The following is a 14,345-nucleotide window of genomic DNA, read 5'->3' as shown; positions in this document are numbered from 1 at the left end:
GATTTCTTAAAGCAAACACACACTTATATAAACTATGCTCTTCGTGTATGCCTCTCTAGTACACGTCATCGATCCTTCCAGAAATTAGGGAGGGCCTGTCGCGTGACAGCCCGATATCCCCGTATTTCGCCTAATACAACAGATGGGCCCCTAGGCAACCTGACCTAACACCTGATTTAGTGGTTGGCAACCCTCTCCTCAGCAGGAGTATTTTAACTAGATTTTTGAGGTCCCTTCTAAGCCAAGTTATTCTGTGGTTCTCGGAAACCTCTTTCCAGTGAGTATCGGCTTCCAACCCATGTGATCACATGGTTGTAAAATTGTCCCCTCACTTAGAGGTTACAGCAGGTTACAGTTGCAATGAGAACTGTCCTTACATGTTACTGAAGCAAGACTTGCTCCTTGCCACTGGAGCAACCTACAGCCACAGCACTCAAGGACAACAGGCTGATGTGCCTATAGAGAGGGAGCTGCACTTTAGCTCTCATTCCTTATGGTCCCTTCAAAATGAACTTGAGGTGCAGTGAGTTTTTGCTCATTAATAAATATGGTTGTGTGGAAAAAATAAAAGATGCCACAAAGGAATGATTAAACTTGCAAATATACTGCCAAAAAATCCCAAGCCCATTATGCAGCACAAATCACTCAACATACATATGAAAAAGCATAAGTAAATAAACCAAAAATAATTACTAAGAGAACAGAGTACAAGCTGATAGATTAAAAAGTTCAAGAATGGTCTTTTTCCTGATGAACCCCTTTAAATGGGACAAACTAGCTGTTAGTAAGGTAACTTAGTGAGAATTTCACAGCAGGAAGCAAAATTATAGGGTTACTAATGCTCTGCCAATCCAGTGATCTGATTATCTTTAAGTACATGCTATTTGCTCTTTTAGCCATGCTAGAATTTGGAGCTAAGAGCAAAACTCCCTTTCAGAAAAAAAAAAAAAAAAAAAAAAAAAAAAAAAAAAAAAAAAAAAAAAAAAGTTATGTAAAAACTGCAGTTAAATGCTGTCTAAAACTACAAATATCACTGACTGCAGGTGAAGGACATCTCCCATACCTGAAATATATTTTCTTCCCTACTTACTAGGGCAACATGCTTAACATTTTAACAACAAGAATTTACAGGCACATCGTTATGTGATAAGACTTGCTATACGTAACTGGGTGTAGACTACGGTGCATAAAACTAGGCCCCACTTTTTCGTACAGTAAAAATAAAGAAGCCTTCTTTCTGAACTAGCCAGCATAATAGGAAGGAAAGTCACAGATCATGGTTGCGCAGATTTAGTTGAAAGAATAACACCAACTAGCAAGAAAAACCACTAGTTCAGTCTCATCTTTGCCCTCCCCAAAAGACTGAGTTTCTCAATGGAAGATACTCAGTTACTGATAACCTGATTTGTCAAGAAGAGTCTTTACCAAGGCCTTCTTAAATACGTGCACTATCATGCATTTTACTTTCACTCACCTTTCCAGGTGCTCCTAAGGATTAGTGCCTCTACGGAAGCCAGCAAAGGCTAGAACAAAGCTCTACTACCCAACCTTAAAAAAATCATGCAGTGGTCATGAACTCCTTCTACAATAAATTCTCATAGTAGTTTTAGGCATTTGTTCTCTAACAAGAGAGATACACTTACATTATTTTTATGTCTTATACTGGAGTATGTTTTTATAGGCACTGTATATATGCTCCTACCAATACTGTGGATAAATTTTAGGTCTGAGAGAAAACTGTGACCGAGATATTAATAAGTCCTACAGGCTCATGGTTCTTCAACAGCTACCAAATACACACAGATCAGTCTTTTGTATTTTAAGGTGTCAATAAAAAATGATGAAAAAAAACCCCATATCATATTACCTTCTAATGCTTTAATTTAAGCCCCTACCAATTTGCTTAAGAAACCCAAAACAGTGGAGAGGGTAAAACATACCCCACAGCAACGTATCTATTCACTGTCACTATTCTTCTGTAGGCAAGTCACTGTAAGAATTAGCATAATAAAAGGCAATATATATTTGTACTGGCAGAATTTAGCCATAAATGCTTCACGGTTATTTATTAATTGCCAGTTTCTAGCTGCCATGCTTCAGTATTTATGGTTATTTGTCACTTCTGTGTATCCCAGCTCCATTTTGTGCACTGAAGAATCTCAATAAAATTAAAACAAAACCCAGCAATGAGCTGAAGAAATACATTCTCACTTTTATGACCTTATTTGATTTATAACATTGGTACAGACTGTGACAGTATATCAAAGGTGCTTTCGAATGCCTTGCAAATATTAATTATTATGTAATCTTCAGCGGGGCTATATTGTAATTATACAGCCACGCTATCCTTCCCAATAAAATCTTCCTGTAAATCTCTTCTGTCTTGGAAAAATACCAATAAACAAAGCTGCAGATGAACTTTCAACAAAGTCTGTAGGCATTAAGTATGTTAAACCAGCAGGCTGCCTAAGCGAAGAAGCCTGAGGCGATGGTTACTCTTACGTAAGGTATGGAAAAAAACTCTCCTTTTTAAACCATATTTTAGATGGTTCCTCCATGGTAGTGAATTCAGAGATGGAGAAGAAAGAAGCCACTTGTTTGTAAGACAGTAAATAACCAATATTTATGTAAGAAAGAATGCTAATTTCTAAGCAAGAAATCTATCAGAACTTTAATCATAAACAAAACCAACAACTAAATGTTCAGCTGCTCCCAACACCACCTTTAAACCAGGCTTCAGAACATATCACGTTTATCAATCACATGCATTACTTATAGATGAGTTGCAGCTAGTACTGTTTTTTTTTTTTTTTTTGCCTTTTGCAATCATACTATCTTACAATCTAAAAAATAAAAAATCTACAGTAGGAAGCCACACTGTTCCACAGTATGCCGTCTCAGCTACACGCACTTGGGTTAATCAGGACCAAGCTATGAATTTAAAGTATGTTTTTTCATGATTTTCTCACAGTAGAAGCATTGTCAATAGGAAACAGATCTGACTGAATCTTGTTAGCTTGACATTTCAGGAACATACTGCTTATAAAGCAAGCCGAAATAATTCATTGGGACAAATCCTGCCCATTGCAGTTACCGGCAACGTAGATGCCTTCTACTGTACCCATCGTTCAGGGAAAACACAACCATCTCTCATTATCAGCTGAGGGACAGCACACTGAATAGTAATTGGCTGATTTTCAAACACAAACTAAATGCTACCTGCTGCCAGCCAGCCAGTCACCAAGCACTGCTGGCTGCAGATTGCACTATGCGAAAATTGGCTTTCACAAAATGAAATTTTCAAAGCGCTTTCAAGTCCCATTAGCTTCCAATGAGGCTTAGACTACTAAGTGACTGAGGCACAAGCAGAAATGTTATCTACTACTCCTGTGGGACTGACCAGCACTTTGGCTAGCTTTCTGTACCACCGCCTCCTACATTTAGAGGAGCCAGCACTACGTTTTAAACGGGATGAAGAAATAGAGGAGACTGATGTGCATCTCCATCACTTTCCAAATGAAAGGAACATAGAAATATTTGGCCTACAACATACAGTAGTCATGAGTTACACTATTGTTTCATGAAATTTATGCAAATGCTTCATAGCCAGCTGAAATTAAAGAAAAAGCACATCATTCTATACTCCCACTTAATATGGAGATGCTTCAAAAACTCCTTTTGAGCAATTGCATAACTGATCATTCTAGAGATTTTTTTTATTGGGAATTGACAATCAGCTTCAAAATATGAATTCTATACGTGTGTATATGTACATATATCCAGCTCCAGGCAGTGAAGTACCAACCACCCACTGCCTGGAGCTGGATGATTTCTCATGCTGGCATTTCCTCTGATCCTACTCTGCAGTGTTTCTGTGAGCAGTCAGAAAGTTTTATAGGAGTACGGTATTTATTCTCTGGAATATTATACGGCATTTTCTTTTATTCCTTGTTACAGAACTAACTAGGCAGGAACAATACACAACTCTACGCGTTATTTTGTATGTGTTACGGCATCACCTTAACTGGAGCTCTACTGTAGTAGGATCTGCCTTACATATTAAATGCACATGAATGCATACAAGGCATTCCTGCCTCTCACAGTCACACTCTGAACATGCCTGGAGAGACAACAGGAAGCAAGATAGGGGCAGAATGAATCAAACAGGTTTGGAGTAACATGCAGCAGTCAAAACGTGCCAGCTCCCTCACTATTTCTGGATAATCTTAACTGTCCTTTCTCCACATTACTATTTTCACCATCTTCAGAAACAAGCCAATGCTGCATTGAAATATATTTTTAAATCTGAGACCAGACTTGACAGGTGCTATTTAAGACATTTTTATAATGCTGGTAGCTAATGCTACCAGCTAACCTTCCATCAAATAAAGCGTTACACACTTATTGATTGACATTTCTCCATGGCTAAATTTCCAATACTAGCTCAGTTTGTTCTGTATCAACAAAGAAAAATGAAAATGCCATATGAATTTCCAAAGAATAAATAGCAAGCTCCCCTAACACCTTCTGACTACTCACAGACAGACTGCAGATTAGGAAGAGAGGAACTGCTGACCACAGAAATCGCCCAGATCTATCCAGTTAGCCTGAGATTAGGCAAAGTTAAATGCAATAAAGGCCATGTACGCAGTACTGCTGACTACATCTGTGTCACAGCATTCAGGCAAGCTGTTTTTTTCTGATCTCAGTGGCAGTAAAGTCCCTCTTCTCCTCTCCACCCCTATTTTTAATGTTGTTCATCCAGTATAGCTGGAGAACTTTCATATAATTTGCCAGGCAACAGAGATGTTAAATGCTCTGTTCCCCTCATTAACATTTTTTCCATTTTCCAGACAGCAATAAATTTGGTAATTTTCAAATTTTGCATTACAGTAATAACAGTAAACCATGCAGAACTCCCAGAGGTTAGGAATCCCCTCGTGAAGACTGTGGGTGATACCCAAATAAGGCCAGGGTCTTAAAACTTAATCTCATACAGCTGTTCAGGGAGCACCGCTAGGCAATGGCTTGCAGGAAGTGTTTCATTTTTTTCTGATATGAAACAGGAACACTTTCAATAACTGCACTTGCAACTAGGCAGCCCTGATGCTGAACTTTCCATTGGAGTGCACTGGCTACAGAACAGAAGTTAGTCTTATGCATGGACTCTCCATTCCCTCCAGATATTTTATCTTTTAATCACAGCCAAGCATATAAATAAATAGCATGGGATGCCTGGAAAACTGAGGCATGGGCTCAGATTGAATCAGATCGAATAGAAATTTGAGATGTTGGCTCCCTGTCTGTAGCCAAAAGTCTGACTGGAACATTACACCTGGAGCCTTGTGTCCAAAATTTGAACCTGAACTTAGTCAAAGCAGTCTAACAGAAAGTTTCAGTTTAGCTGAATCAGAGCTTTCCAGCAAGTAAACTTTCTTACTTGTGCATTCTTCTTTTAGTTTCTAATTTGTGTATTTTTCCCAGTAAGGCTAATTTGCAGCAAGGAAATTGGAGTACCTATAAATCACTCATTCTAAAAAGTCTATCTGAGCTTGAGAATTATTTTAGAAAAAAAAAGTATGTTGTCTGTAACATTTTCCAACTTAAAAGCCTTAGGTAGCTGATTTGTTGGATGGGGCTCTTCATATCAACTTCTAATGCAGAATCAATTTTGATGATGGATGAAAACTTTAAGATCATTTTATCCCTTTCAGTAGAAGGTACCTCAGGGAATGGACAAAAGAACCTAATTAGTCCTTTCCATTTCTACTTTTCTATTTTCACGTTGAGTCTATCATAAGCATCAGAATGTAATAAAATCATCGCTATTCTTCAGCTCAAAAATATGAGTTCATTCTGGCTACTTCTTTCTTTTATTTTTCCCTGGGGGAATACTGTGAAGGAAGGCTGCCCATGCTTGTGAGTAAGACACTCAGATGCTGTATTCTTTAAACTTGTGCAGAAAGTTTAAGTGCATTAATATGAACACTTTACCAGATGAAAAAACAAGATAATTTAGGCTACATTAAAGTTTAAGTAAAGATGCTAGCAGAACCATTTAAAAGAAAAAATTTATTATCCTTATAGCTATCTCCTGAGTAAGATGTATCACTCACCATGTATTTTTCTACTTTAGGCTGGAGAATGGTGGTAAATTAATTTCTCAGTAAATCTAGTATTTTTTAATAGATCTCAGAAGTTATGGCAACAGTTGGAATCCAAAAGTTACTAGACAAGAGGTGTGTGAGGGTCATTAACAAATAAACATGCATTTGTTAATTTTTCTTTTAACTTCAGAATAACTCAGGAAAATAAGAAATCTGACTGACACAAAAATTCTCTCAGGACAAGTTTGAAAGTGTTTGGTATGGTAAAGCAAAAAAATGAACTCCCTTATTTGTTTCTGGATACATTTGTTTCTGAAAGACACTGTGAATTTGCTGAATCCTTTCCCTTCAAAAAAAGCAAAAAAAAGCAAAAAAGCCCAAAGCCTTCTCACACCTGACACCAAGTTTCCTCCATGCTGCTGAAGAGGGGCTGAAAAATAGACTCCACAGACGAAATGATGTTTCGACTTTGTGATTTTCCTGACAAACAGTATTTCTCTGCTCTTTCTTCTGCTTTAGTATTAGACTCTGTGATAGACAGGCATGTTAACAGTACTCCATCAAGAGTGCCAAGTACCTTTCCTATCAAGTCCAACTTAACATCGATTCCTTATTGAGATGGACACCCTAAAATCAAACATCAGCTTTTCATAATCTGCATGCCCTAAAAACATGGACAGGTGAGGTAAGTTTCTAAGACTAATGCTGTATAAATATTCCCTGAAAAACAACAACAACGATTCTAGTGCATTGTTAAGTAACTACTCAGTATCATTTGTATATGTTGTTGCTACTTTCAAAGTGTTTACAAAGACAGGCATGTATTTTACACAAAACACAGGCACTCATTTGTGAAGAAGAATGTGACTCCAACTAACTAGTAGCAGATCCATCAGCACTTTTTCTGAAATTTTCTAATTTACCTCCCCACAAAGGTCTGGAGAAGTATAACACTGTAACAGACTCTAAGACAGACCCTGATCTGTTAGAAAACCCTTAGCTCTGCATCTAGAGTTCCAGCTGCATGGAAAGCAACTGGAACAACTTGCTCTCTATAAAGATAGAACTATCAAAGAGATAATTAAGACAAAGTCATAAAAATATGGGAGTCATGAAAACACTCAAAGATCAATTGTTCTAACAGAGTTATTCCTAAAATCCCCTATCATAAACAAAGATGCAGGGAGAAACTCAGTTGTTCTCAGGTACCACAATGTGACAACTGTTGGAAAGTGTTGACTTCAATAGTTACTAGGTTTTACTACACATTGCCAGAATCACAGAACTGATTCTATGCTTTGGGTTTAGGGTTGGAAGGACATAAGATCACCTAGCCAGACCCTTCCCTGCCATAGGCAGGGACACCTCTGACCAGATCAAGCTGCCCAAAGCCCCATCCAGCCTGGCCTTGAACACTTCCAGGGATGAGGCATGTACTGCTTCTCAGGACAGCCTGTTACAGTGACTCACTACTTTATACATGAATAATTTCTTCCTTACATCTTATTTAAATTGACCTTCTTTTAGTTTAAAACCATTACTTCTAATTATGCTACACTCTCTGACAGAAACCCCATCCATATTCCACTAGAGAAGGCCTCTTCTCCAGGCTGAAGAAGCCCAACTTCCTCAGTCTTTCTTCACAAGACAGGTGCTCCAGCCCTCTTATCATTCTTGTGGCCCTCCTCTGGACCAGCTCCAACAGCTTGATGTTCTTCTTATGCTGCGGCCTCCAGGTGGGTCTCACAAGAGTGGAGTAGACAATCACCTAACCAAAACATAGGATCACAGGGGTTGGAAGGGACCTCAAGAAACCACTGAGTCCAACCCCTCCACTAAAGCAGGTACCCTACAATGCATCACATAGGTAGGCATCCAGCCAGGTCTTGAATATCTCCATAGACGGAGATTCCACAACCTCTCTGGGCAACCTGCTCCAGTGCTCCCATCACCCTTACTGCTGCTCAAAACCCAGTATTATTATCATCAACCTGTACTGTGAAATGGCAGTAACACAGATCTGAGGAACTTGCCATACTGTATCACAGTACAAACTATGCATATCACTTTCATATGTAAAGGGTGTATTATTTTTGTATGTAGTGTGAAAGAAAAGTAATGGCTTGGCACTTGTCAGCACTACTGCAGTACAGGTGAAGGACATGTCTCAGAAAGTTTTGTCTATTCAATGCACTGCACAAGAACAGGTTTATTATGTTCACTTAAGACAGATAGCTTTAATCATCTTTTTAATGTTTTGATGTTAAGGAAGTAAGGAACGCCATCAGGCACTGATGAATTAAGGTGAATACAGTTATATGGAATTCATTCATTTCTTAGAGACATCTGTGAGGACTGTCCTATACCATGCAAAAGGACAGCATGTAGAAAGCTGAAAAATGGTGTAGAGTTATCTTTCTCAGTTGTTTTTCAGTTCCTTCTAGAGTAATTTCAAACGCTAATTTTCATCTGGAGGCTAAAACCATTGCAGCAGAAGTTTCTTTGTAAAGATAAGTGTGGAGCTTCCACACTGCTGTTCTGTCAACTTTCTGGTACATAAAGACAAAAAAAACGTGCCAAGAAAGTTAAGAGTATTATTATTCAAAGCAATATTTCTCTTTCAGATGCCTGAAAGGGAACTTTCAGTTGGAAAGAAAATGTATTTTTGTTTCTGAAAACCCTTATTAAAATGTTCACACAACATATACAGTAGAGTGTGGAAGAAGGACACATTTTACAGAAAAGAGAAGGAAAATGAAAGGGGTTATTATAGTGGCAAGTTTATGCTGCTGCAGTGAAGACTGTATAAACACTTCCATTGTAAATATTTATTTTCAGAAGTTTATAACTCCTACTTAAAAAACTCCTTTTGACTGAAACTTGAGTTGACGATTGTCTCCATAACTTGTAAAACACAAAGTCAAACAGTTTAGCATCTGCTTCACAATTAAATACTGAAAAAGAGGAGGTTGAAAGGCTGCACTGAGCTATTAAATCTAAAGCTGCCTTGTTTTCAAAAGTAACTTTTTACAGTCATTACTTCTCTGAAGTACTTGAACAAAACATAACAGGTTCATATGTGTGCTGCAGCAAGCTGAGATATTTACAATCTGACCCATGAGGCGCATTCTAACATCACAGAATCACCAAGGTTGGAAAAGAGTTCTGCGATCATCCAGTTTAACCATCCACCTAACACCAATAGCTCCCACTAAACCATGTCCCTCAGCACAACATCTATACGCTTCTTGAACACCTCCAGGGTTGGTGACCTCACCACCTCCCTAGGCAGCCCATTCCTGCACCTCACCACTCTTTTGGAGAAGTGGCCAGTAAGACACCTTACTGGCTCATGGTCAGCTAAGCATCAACCAACACCTACAGGTCTGTTTCCTCTACACAGTCTTCCAGCCACTCTGCCCCAAGCCTGTAGTGCTGCCTGGTGTTGTTGCAGCCAAAGTGCAGGGCCTGGTACTTGACCTTGTTGAACTTTGTCCTGTTTTCATTCCATGAAACAACTTCTTCATTGGCATCAGCCAAGCTACAAGGATCCGTATCCCCATTTGAATCAGGTGAGACCCCACTGCAGACATCAGGCCAGGCACCGAGTAAAGTGCCCTGGGTCAAAAAAAACACAGAATTTTTGTGATTGCACCAGTGTCTCAGACTCTTGTTCATGAGATGGGTTTTCCTGCTCCTCTCAGTATCCATCCCTCCCACTGAAGGGACAGAGGAAAATAATACCTGCTCCATCCACTTACTGCCCCAGTTCTCTGAAGCCCTTTTTGATAATCCTCAGGCTCATCTCAGTGACTTCAACACTGCCAGCCTGAACTATCAATAAAGGATAATTCAGAGTGGTGAATCAGACTTGGAAGCTTCCTAGAAATATCCCAGGCCCCAGGAATGCAGCATACCTCCCTGCAGGTAGAGTCAGGCTGGCATATAGAGTCCTCCATTCCTCTCAGAAGGGAGTTGCCTACAACAATCACCCTTCTGTCCTTCTTGGTGGAGGCAGTCTCAAGGTGCTGAGTCGATCACCTCACCCTAGACAACTTCACAGGTGGACCTCCCACTATATGCTCACTCACCTCTCCCTCAAGTTCCAGAACCTCAAACCTATTATGCAAGGTTACCTGGGGAACCAAGGTATGTTGGAATGGATGTTGCTTATGATGCCAAGATGGGACCTGTTTCCACTTCTCTTCCCTTAAATTGCCTCCATCTGCTCGATGATTGCAGAGGAGGGGGTCCACCACCATCTGGAGGGTATCACCCTGGTGTCTTCCTCACAAGTTCAGCATGCAGTTACTCCACCAATCTATCTCCAGCAGCACTTCCTGATGCTCCTTAATCTCTCCACCTTCTCCTTAAGCTCTGCCACCATATTCAGCACATCACCCACCTGCTCACACCTCATGCAGGTGGAATTCCTGTTGCCCTACACCAGCAGCAACAGTCTCAGGCACTTGCTGCAGCCAAGGACTTGAACCACCACATTTATAGGTGGGCACTCTGTCTGAGTCACTACATTCTTTCTTGCCAGAGCTCTCTACCTAGTGGAGACCTTGGCTTGATTCACTGTCTGGGAGGCAGCCTGTAGATGAGTTGGTCTCCCAAGTGGAAGGGCCATCTTTTCTTGCCCTCCCTGCTCACCTGCCCTGAGTGAACAGCCATGCTATGATGTTCTGATGCATCCTGTTTGCCTGTACTGTTTACTGTGCTCTCTACACATAGGTTCCTGGCTCCAACCCCACCACATCAGAACACCACTGCCACGTGGAGGACAATGGCTCCTGGCAGCTGCTCCCTTGTAGGTCTACCCCTCAACCATCTGAAGCAATTCCCTGTTTTGGTGTGGAATGTGTCTGCTCCAGAACCAAGAACCTCACTGAAAAATCAGAGATGCTGAGATGAATGTACTTCACATAATAAAGAAGTGTAGCTTGCATGTGGGTAACTGCTTCTTCACACAATTGATCTGCTTGAAAACCAGCCTGCTGGTGGAATGGTGGAGGAAGCATTGCAAAACCACTGGTAGAGACTTGTTAGAAGTCATAGCTCAACTGACTAGGTGAACTTCAAAGGAAAGATAACATGTAAATACTGAAAAGATTCATTTTTCCTGCTTGGCAATCAGGGTGAGACATACAAGATCAATAACATTCATCTGATAATAAGAAAATTCAGCAGTCTGTGTAAAGTACTGTACAGATATTAAACCTACTGCACCCACTAAAGGACCTGGTTAAAATTCATTAATCACCTAACTTCCGGAGAAACAAAACAACTGGCAAGTAGTAAATTGAACAGATAATAAAAGAACTCAACAATCTGCTATAAAAGAATTTTTAAGAATTATATCCACAGAAACAAGGGATATAAAAAACAAAGCAGAGAATTTTAAATTGCCCCAGCTTGCTGGTTCTGTATGACACAATATTCTGGCTTGTGACAAAGGATTCCCTTTAATCTCGGTGTCTCAGGTGTGGAATCCATTGGCTGATACCAATTACAATAGATCACCAAAAATCTTTACTAGATGTAATTTCAGTTTATCAGTCATATAATATTTACCATGTAGAAGAAAAATGATGCTAATTTTCCAATTTGAACTGTGCATTTTGGATGTATTACTCTTACAGCACAAGCAAATCCTTTTTTAGATTATTAGTTAAGCGTTTTAAATTACGTTTATCTCCCTTATTAAAATTAGCAGCAGTATGCTATGAATGCCAAGGTGGAAGATACGAGTTTGTGTGTCAAACTTTGGTTAGTATGGAAGACAGTAACACTTTAATAAACAGGTGATTATGCAACTCTCAGCTCTGTTAAAAGCAGATTGGTAGTCTATTACAAACTGATTACATTTGCCACTTTTTTACTTCAAACAATTATATTTGCTCATTAACACTTGATATGTTGAATGCAGCTTAAGAAGAACATAGGAAAATTAAATATCAATCATTCTAACTCCTTAGAGATTTCAAACTGACTCATGTAATGATATTTTCCTTCAAAGAACAATAGGTATGTGCACCTGTGAAAGATGTGGTGGAGGAGAAAAGGGAGAATGGGAGAAGTTATTTTAAGATTGATGTAAAGTAGACATCAAGGGAATTAAACATGCAGCTTAATTGATGTGTTTATACATATCTACATGAAAATGTGTTCTGAAACAGCACGAACATCTTTGGCTATATCTGCGAGCTACGGCTCCTGATGGAAGACATAAAGAGGCATCCTCTATTGGGAATGTGAAACAAATGCCTCTCCTTTCATAGTTAATATAGAGCTTTAAAGGAGTTTTAGAGATTATTCCCAGTTACCTTATCACTTTTGCAAAAGGCAGAGACTGTTGTGCAAAGGCTTTGTCAGGAAGCAGGAATGCTGGAGAATAACAGTAAGTAGCCTTGACACAGCTGAATCTATCACGACACTGCAGAAAGCTTTATAAAGCAGATGAGCCTTTTTAATGCTATTCTGCAGGTTGGAAAGCTCAGACAGAGAAAAGGAAAAAACTTTCTCATGATTCTTCATCAAAGCCACCCAGAGAACACAAGCCTCTTTAGATCATTGTTCTTCATTTCCCCCCAAAACGGAGCTACAAAATCTGCTTCCTAGCTGGCCTTAAATAACATGTTGAAGAGGCAATCCCTCAGAAAACTCACTGACATTATTTTTTAATTTGATGTAAATTGTATGCCCATTTGAAAATAGATTTTATGATCTCAAGACAGTCAGTTTCTCACTCATTGTACTTTGGGAGCAGTAAGGCATCCTGACATGTTCTCAACTGCAACTACACAGAAAAAACTGATGGCACCTGCATGAAAGAATGACAGCTGAAACAGTTACATTTCCTTCACATCTTGGAAGAAAATTTGTTTGTACTATTCTTATTCACCTTGACTCGGTACTTCTCCTTGACACTAAACCAGAAAATACATGTGGCTAAGAATCTGTTGAGGGTTGCTACTGGACCTAGTATATAGACTTTCAGTACAATATTACATCCAATGCTTGACTTTAAAAGCTAATGCACGAAGGCCTCAAGCTTCTATTTGCTATCCAAGTATTGTGATAAGTGATAAAGCTGGCTGCGCTGAAACCATCAGAACTTGCTTCAGATAGGTCTGGTCTACCAGAAAGCTGTCAGAAAGAACTGGGGAACATCCTGATGAAAAAAAAACTGCACGCAAAATGTCAAATACATATATTTTCATTTCAGGATTCTGGTGAAGAAACAATACCATCAGGTAAAGGTTAAATGGATCGATCCATTTCTTCTCAGAATATGAAGCTGTAAACGTCCAGAGTGAATTAATCATGTGCTCTGTTTTTGTCCTAGTATTCTCTCTTATTCATATGAAAAAAGACTATGGAATGAACGATGAAGTGACTGGATAATAGACCTGGAAGAAGCACATTTAAATGGCTTAAGTTCCAAGACCTCAAATTTTAATTCTGGTCTAAAACTGTAAGATAGTGGTGAGGTATTTTTACATCCTTCCCAACAGTTATCTGAGACTGTTCAGAGCTAAGTACAGAATGGCAGAGTTAAATAGCTTCCCACTGATAAAAGTCGGGACTGAAGGCTGCAGGCACTGGGTTACTCAGGAGCCAAACACATGCACAATAAGAGCTTTTATTTGACACAGCCAACTCTGTGCCTTGGTAAAACATCATTAAAAGAGTATACCACCTCCAAATCCAAAACGATTATTCTAAGTTTATTATTCCCAGTATTCCAGCTAGTATTCTTATAAGGCTGGGCACATTTTGAATAACGTATGCGGATGCAGCTCAGCTTCTTCAGGTCCACTGGAAAATACAGGATGGTTTGTTACATAAAACCTACTGCAGAGGATATTCCCTCAGAGCAGTGGTATTCAAGCACAGGCAAGAGACTGGCATATAGTTTGATAATATGATTAAGTAAAAGACTTTCTCACATGATCCGGCTCTGAACTTGGCTTAAAAACACGTAAGAATTACATCAGAATGGGCAAATTACGTACTTGAAGAGGGGTAAAAATTGAAAACTCCTTTGTTTGTTGACAAAGAAGGAGGTTTTTATTCACAAGCAGATTTTTAAAAGACGTCCTGTAAATTTCTCTCTCTAGATCCCTTTGAAGAATCCCCCTGCCAGAGTAATGTGTCTCCGGGTACTCTACTCAAACTTGCTAATTAAAGCATTTTATTTTAAGACCTGGAGCCTAAATATCATTGACCAAC

The 14,345-nt window shown here is 39.3% G+C and overlaps 1 protein-coding gene across 11 annotated transcripts in view; it reads right to left on the bottom strand.

Moving 5' to 3' along the window:
* PTPRM (protein tyrosine phosphatase receptor type M) overlaps positions 1–14,345 on the bottom strand; it is a 454,976-nt gene that overhangs the window by 38,307 nt on the left and 402,324 nt on the right. The gene's annotated exons all lie outside the window — the stretch shown is intronic.

Source organism: Excalfactoria chinensis, chromosome 2 (genome assembly GCF_039878825.1).
Source record: "Excalfactoria chinensis isolate bCotChi1 chromosome 2, bCotChi1.hap2, whole genome shotgun sequence".
NCBI lineage: Eukaryota > Metazoa > Chordata > Aves > Galliformes > Phasianidae > Excalfactoria > Excalfactoria chinensis.
Note: the sequence above shows the minus strand (reverse complement) of the source record. Positions and strands in the feature narration are given on the sequence as shown.